The sequence below is a fragment of the Acinonyx jubatus genome, chromosome C1 (assembly GCF_027475565.1).
Source record: "Acinonyx jubatus isolate Ajub_Pintada_27869175 chromosome C1, VMU_Ajub_asm_v1.0, whole genome shotgun sequence".
In the NCBI taxonomy this organism is placed as follows: domain Eukaryota; kingdom Metazoa; phylum Chordata; class Mammalia; order Carnivora; family Felidae; genus Acinonyx; species Acinonyx jubatus.
The window spans coordinates 181,485,646-181,492,081 of NC_069381.1; the positions used below are offsets into that span (position 1 = coordinate 181,485,646).

The 6,436-nt window shown below is 36.4% G+C and overlaps 1 pseudogene; it reads right to left on the minus strand.

Moving 5' to 3' along the window:
• Positions 1-3,385: 3,385 nt before the first annotated feature.
• LOC113598396 (uncharacterized) lies at positions 3,386-3,560 on the minus strand (annotated as a pseudogene).
• Between the last annotated feature and the right edge of the window lie 2,876 nt (positions 3,561-6,436).

Here is a 6,436-nt window from a genome sequence, read left to right on the forward strand (position 1 = left end):
TCCAAGACAAAATCAAGGAGCTACCCATGGTATTAATTTCAGTCTGAAGGCTTGAGAACCAGGAACTCCTTGAGCTGGAAAAGATTGATGTTTCAGTTCTATAGTCAAGCACAGGGAGAGACAGAGACAGAGCAAGAGGGAAGTTTAGTACAAACTTCCTGTGTCTTTTTGTTCTATTCTGGCCCTCAATGGACTGGATGAAGTCTACTCAGATTGGGGAGGACCATCTGCTTTAGTCAGTTCACCAATTCAAATGTTTTTCTCTTGTGGAAACACCTTCATAGACACACACCCACGATTAATATTTAATCACCTACCTGGGCATCCCATGTCCCAATTAACGATCCTAGCCTCCAAGGGGCAAATGTGGCATTAACTTAACATTATCATCAGTAGAGTATGAGAGTGTCTAGTTTCCTAAAATTCTCATTGACACAGAATGTTTTAAATTAAAAAAAATGTGTCGAAGCTACAATTTTATTAGGCAAAAAAAGGCAACGTGTTACTATCGCTATACATATAAAAGATATTAGTTTCTATCTGTTTCATGAATTCATTATTAGTTTGGAACAGATGTTTAATTTTGTTATTAGATTTGATATTTTTCATTCTATTATAGACCTAGATTTATAAGGGAAGGTAGATATTGATCTTTTCTAAATATTTGTTTATCTTCTTGTTCTCTCTCCCTTGACTTTCCTTGCTAAAAGCAAGTGTTAATGTGTTCTTGTGATTAGTTTATGTCTATTTAAACCCGAGTGCCTAGCCATAATCTAGTTCCTCAGGGGTCCTGTACAGTCGGGTTCTTACGAAATGAAGTTTTTCCTTCTCAAATTTCAGCTTCATTCTCTGAATATTCAAATACATTTGTCAACTGCTTTCAGAGAAGAGACTGGGAAAGGGTGATGATAAATCTGGAAATTTAATTCTGATTTTGTGAACTATAAAAGTGTGACACAAAGAGCAGTGGTCCAGTGGTTCTAAATCTGGACCATGTCAGAATCACCAAGGAGATGAAAAAAAGCAAAAAAAAAACCCAAAACCACTGAAGCCTTGGGCCTGCCCCAGATCAGCTAAGAATGTAGAGTGGGCCTGCAATGTTATGTCTGCCAAACTTCCCAGGTGATCCGATGGGCAATTGGGACTGAAGGTCAAGCACGTGGGTTCAGAGCTCATCGCTGTCCTGCTCAGCTGTGGCTTCTTAGTCAAATCACCTAAAACGCCAGGGCCGTCAGAGGAATAGCATGAGAGCAAAGAACTCCTGAAATCTAAGCTCTGTACTTGCTCTGTAGTAAGCCCAGTCTTCCACGATGCACGCGTGTCCGCAGCCCGAAGGTACCAGGAAGAAATGTTAACATCGCAGGTACATGTCAATGTATCGGATAGAGCATATTTGCGTGGTTTATATACAGAGTATATCATTTGAAATTAAAATAGAGGAAGTTTTAAGTGATTTCACTTCAGGGTCCTTGCTAAAGGCCGGGTAACGCTGCCAGTTCTTCTGTGAGAATTACAGATTAGCAAAGTGAGAATTGTAGCAGTTTGGCTGTAAAGATATTAAAAAGTCTAGTAAGTTTAAGTTATTTTCACTCCAGGAAAACTATAATCATTTGAAAGATCGAAGAACAAGAGTGAAATTTAAAATAAGATTACATATTCACAAATCACTGTGTTGCTGGTAAAGAAGGCACTGATGATTGTACACCTGCCTTTCATTGTTTGAACGGGCTATTTTTATATTTAAAATGATGCGGTATCTACTGACAATGCTTGAAACCTGTGAGATTTCAAAAATTTTGCCTGATGTTTTTGGTGGTGATGGTGGTGGTGTAAGGAAATCATCCCATTTCACACCGAGAATAGTTTTCTTTATTGAGATGTCAATATAGTGACATAAGTGTTAAAATGTCACTGAGCATCTTCTCTGTCTAGTTCTCAAGATGTGAGCTAATACACTATTCTTGATTAATCCTTCACATAGAAATTCTAGAATTGAGTTTGCTGACCAAACAACTCAAAAGGAAGCACAGTTTTTCAAAGTGGAGCTTAGAAAGGAAAAAACCCAGCGGTTAAAGTGTCCATGTGTCTGAATTTGTAAGTGTTGATGTGAGTTGATGTCAGTTTCCATGGCCTTATTATTTAATCTTATAGATGAGTGTCATGATTAACTTTTTATGCAACAACTGTTCCCGTATTGAGTGCAAACAAGGCAAGAGGTAGAGATGCTGCCAGTGGCAGGCACTCACTTCTTGGTCCGACTCTTGGACACTAGTGAGGAAAGTGGCGTAAAAGATGGAGGCACCCAGGTTTCTCATGAAAATTAAACTGTATAAATTCATCACCTAAAATGACTGCTTTTCGCTCTCCTGTTTTACCGGTATATTTTCTAAACTAGGGCAAGTAAGCTAAAATTCATAATTTATAAACAATCTGTGGAAAAATTAGTGAATTATTTACAACACTTTTGAAAAATGTGTTTGTCTCTCATGCAAAAATTAGCTACTCTGTTAATCACAGTGGTGCCACAAATATGCTGGAAATTAGGACTTGCAAAAGTGAGTTTGGAAAAAAATAGTTCTGTAACTCAATCTGAAATTGGAAAACCAAACTGATCCTGAGTGGTCTATTTAAACAAGTGCCAATTATTGAATAATTCTCAGACCTAAACAGAAAGTTATTGCATATGGAAAGATTTTTTTTCCCTTAGAGTGTTTTATTCCAGATGCCCTTTTAAATTGTTTTTAATTCTCTGTGGGCAGTAGATAACTAAACCTACAAAATGTAGTAATGGCAAGGAGGAAGCAATCACGTTGGCCACTTCTAGTTAAGAGTCATGGAAAAGGCATCTGTTATATATGAATTGCAGACTATAAGGACTTTGACAGTCCATAGACCAGACCTAATTTATTAAACTAAGTTTCTAATATAAACAGTAATTTGTTTCAGGCACTGACACTGCAGGTCTGGATTATGTGAACCAAATATAAAGAACTGTATTTCTCTTTTGGAAAGTGTGCCTTTCGAGCACTGAAAGAAAATAATCTAATATGTCATAATAGTAAATATGATGAACACGGCCCACCTTCCTGAGCATGGGCTGATTCACACTTTCTCCTTTTTACATTTTCCAGAAGTTATTTTAAAAGTACCGAGCCATGGTTTATAAACTTCAAAGCACACCTGTGACTTCTATTCCAAATAGATGAGAAAATGCTGAGACTATTTAAAAAGATTTAATCTTTTGTGCATTTTAAACCTGAGATAGAGTTTAAATTGGTGGACACATTTCTTAGTACAAAATCAATGATTAGAAAAATATGAAGATTCCCTTTACCCTGTCACTTTGCAGACAATGTTTGATAGAAACATTCTATGAAATTTATGAAATATGAAACCTACATATTAAACAGCCTGGACATTTGAAAAAGACTGTGGACTAAATAAAGCTTTATTTCCAGACTTTTGAAAATACATTTCAATTAGGTCAAGATGTGCCTAGATACTTAAACTGATAAGAACAGATACTACACTTGATCTTAGCCAAAAGGCTGAGAAGCGATAAGATGTGCCTAGATACTTAAATGGATGTGTTCTTTGTTTGTGAAATTATTGACATATATTCTCACATACACTCTGTACTCCTTATTATTTATATACTCCCAGTTCCTACCTAAGGCAAGGAAGAATCCACAACTGCTCTTTTTTTTTCTTGTTCTAAAGGGCAGCATATTAACTAGGATGATTTTGGCTGCAAGTAACAAACTCATCTTAAAATGTGGCTAAAACATAAAGGGCATTTTATTGTCTTACAAAGCAAGAAGTAAAGTGGATGGCACTTTCATGACTGGCTAATTCAATGATTTCCTTCTTGTGTATCAGTGTTGCCCAAACACATAACAGGGTTTCTGTCATGTGTCCCCATGGAAGGGAGGAAAACAACTTTGCTTAGTATCTTAAGTCAGACTGGTCAGTGGTTGGGTCATGTAGCCATGCCTATGTTGACCATAGCCAGGAGAATGGAATTACCCTGATGAGATTAAACTAATCAGCATTCCGCCTCTTCACCCCTACCACCATGAAGGATGAGGCTGTCTGATAACAAGAGAAAATTGGGGTACATTTAACAAGAAAGAAGAGGAAAATTGCCATTAGGTAGGCAACCAGCAGTATCTGCCAAAGGTAGGAATGAGAAATATAATTGATTGGTAACACCAATCAATTGGTGACACCAATAAATGGTAGGCATTAAAGGAAACTGTCTACAGTATCATTTTATTACCTGCATGCACCTGGGAAGGACATTCAGGTGTGCATTTAGTATTTGTCCATGACAAATTTTACATAATGTAAACAAAAATCTTCATAGCATAATACACTTACAGTAAAGTAAAATTCCAGGAGGGGCAATGTGAAAGACTGAGGCATTTAGATCATTCTGGTTGAATTGATTATGCTAAGTAGTCTCGAGTAAGGTTAGTTTTCTTGAGCCATTTTGGTTTATGTATCCCTGCATTGACAAATCATTGATTGAATACAACCAGCCAATAGGTTGTTTTCATGTTTCAGAGAAGCAATCTGAATTTTTCTCCTACCAAATCACTCACTTGTCAGAGGTAATGTTAACTTGGTATGGGAAAAATGAAGGAAAAATGAGAGCAGGGGAGGGGAGGAAAGAGAGTGCAAACATGACACAGAGAGAACCAATTGTTGGGGACAGTGAGTACTTCAGCGTTCCTTTATTTTACCACGCTGGATGGTAGGTATTTTTGTTCTTGTTTGTAAGAAGTTGATTTAAATAATTCTTCCATTTTTAAAAAGTTAGGCTCTTCAAGAGAAAGCTTGAACCCAATATGATGTACCCAATAGCCTTAAACATATTTTCTTCTTAGTACATGTGTTCTCCTTATTGATAAAGGCAGTGATCTATTGGAAGGGATTATTTGCTGTCACACCTTAGGGTTTTGAAATAATAGCTTAACAAAATAGTCTTCTCAGTCAATAAATGTTGAAGTCCTACCAGAACTGAAAGGAGCTGTACTAATCTGAGGTGTTCCTGTCTGTAACAGACATTATGTGCTCCAAGTCGTTGAAAATCTCTTAAAAAGGAGAGATCCAAAAAGAAGAAAGAAGAAAACTGCTTTAATCCAACACATACTAATTCAGGGCATATCTTCAAAAAGAGAGACGATATTTGGAGAATAACTGCAATTAGTTTTTCCCCAATTATATCTCAAATACCATGTGGTCCTTCTGTTATAGAACAGTCTCACCTGGCTGTTGATTTGATGCCACCTACAAATGTTCTGTGTCCATGGGGTGTGGTGCACAAAGCGTGGAGATGGAAAAACATGCAAACAGACAACAAGTACAAACCTAGCCTTACTTTACAGCCGCACAGGGTTTTGGATTCAGATGTGCATGTTTACATACGCAGGGAATTACTTGGGGGAGGCATATTAGTTCTACATAGCTTCATCATTCTTAAGAGTAAAATTTGCTTGTTGGGATTCTTATTGTGTTATTTACAATAACTTGGTTTTTTTCTTTAGAGTATAATTTTTAATATTGTCTTTCTGTTGGAAAACTTTGGCATAATAGCATTAATCTGTAGGGAAGTCAATCTGGGATTTAAATTAGCAGGAGCTCACATTAAAATAAGGTCATATAAAATACCACTTTGTTTAGTTGCCTCTATGTCCACTGTTCTCCCATATTCTTCACTTGCAAAAGAATTAGAAGAATGTTGTCTAGAAAAAAAAACATGTTAGTTGGAGTCAGGATACTTGAGTTCTTGTTCTGCCATCCCCCTGACTTCTACTTCCATTCATGCTTTAGTTGGGATAATAGAATTCCTGTTTCTGACTGATTCACATTGACCACCATTTTGGACAAGACAGTGTGCTTCACTTTCCTCATTGTTAGCAGTGAAACTCTATGATTCTTAGAGGTTTAGATTCCTGTTTATGGACTAATGACCTTTGTTTAGCATCCTATGCCTGGAATCACTCAGAATTTTTAACACTTCAGTGGAAGGATTTTAATTACAGATTGATTCTTGCTAAGTAGTTACATAGCTGTTCAATCCATGGAATGAGGTACACCTGTCATGAGTATAATTTGCTAATTAGAAGAATAGCTTGTTTCAAACAGATTTTTTTAAACCAAGAAATTGCAGACATACAATCACACCTGCAAAAAGATTTGAATTTTAAAATTTTCTGTGCATGTGTTTAGCAGTAAATTTGGTTAAAAATAAAGTAAATTCTATAAATTCACTATGGCTTTCTTATATTAGAATGCATTTGAGTTTCTCTTTGCGTCAGTGTTATTTCTGGTTTTAGTGTAAAACTTCAAAAGGAATTTTCAAAGTTTGGAGCTTGCATTGTTTGCTTCCTCTGAGAGAAGCAAAATGAGCTGATTTTTTTAGGGTTATACA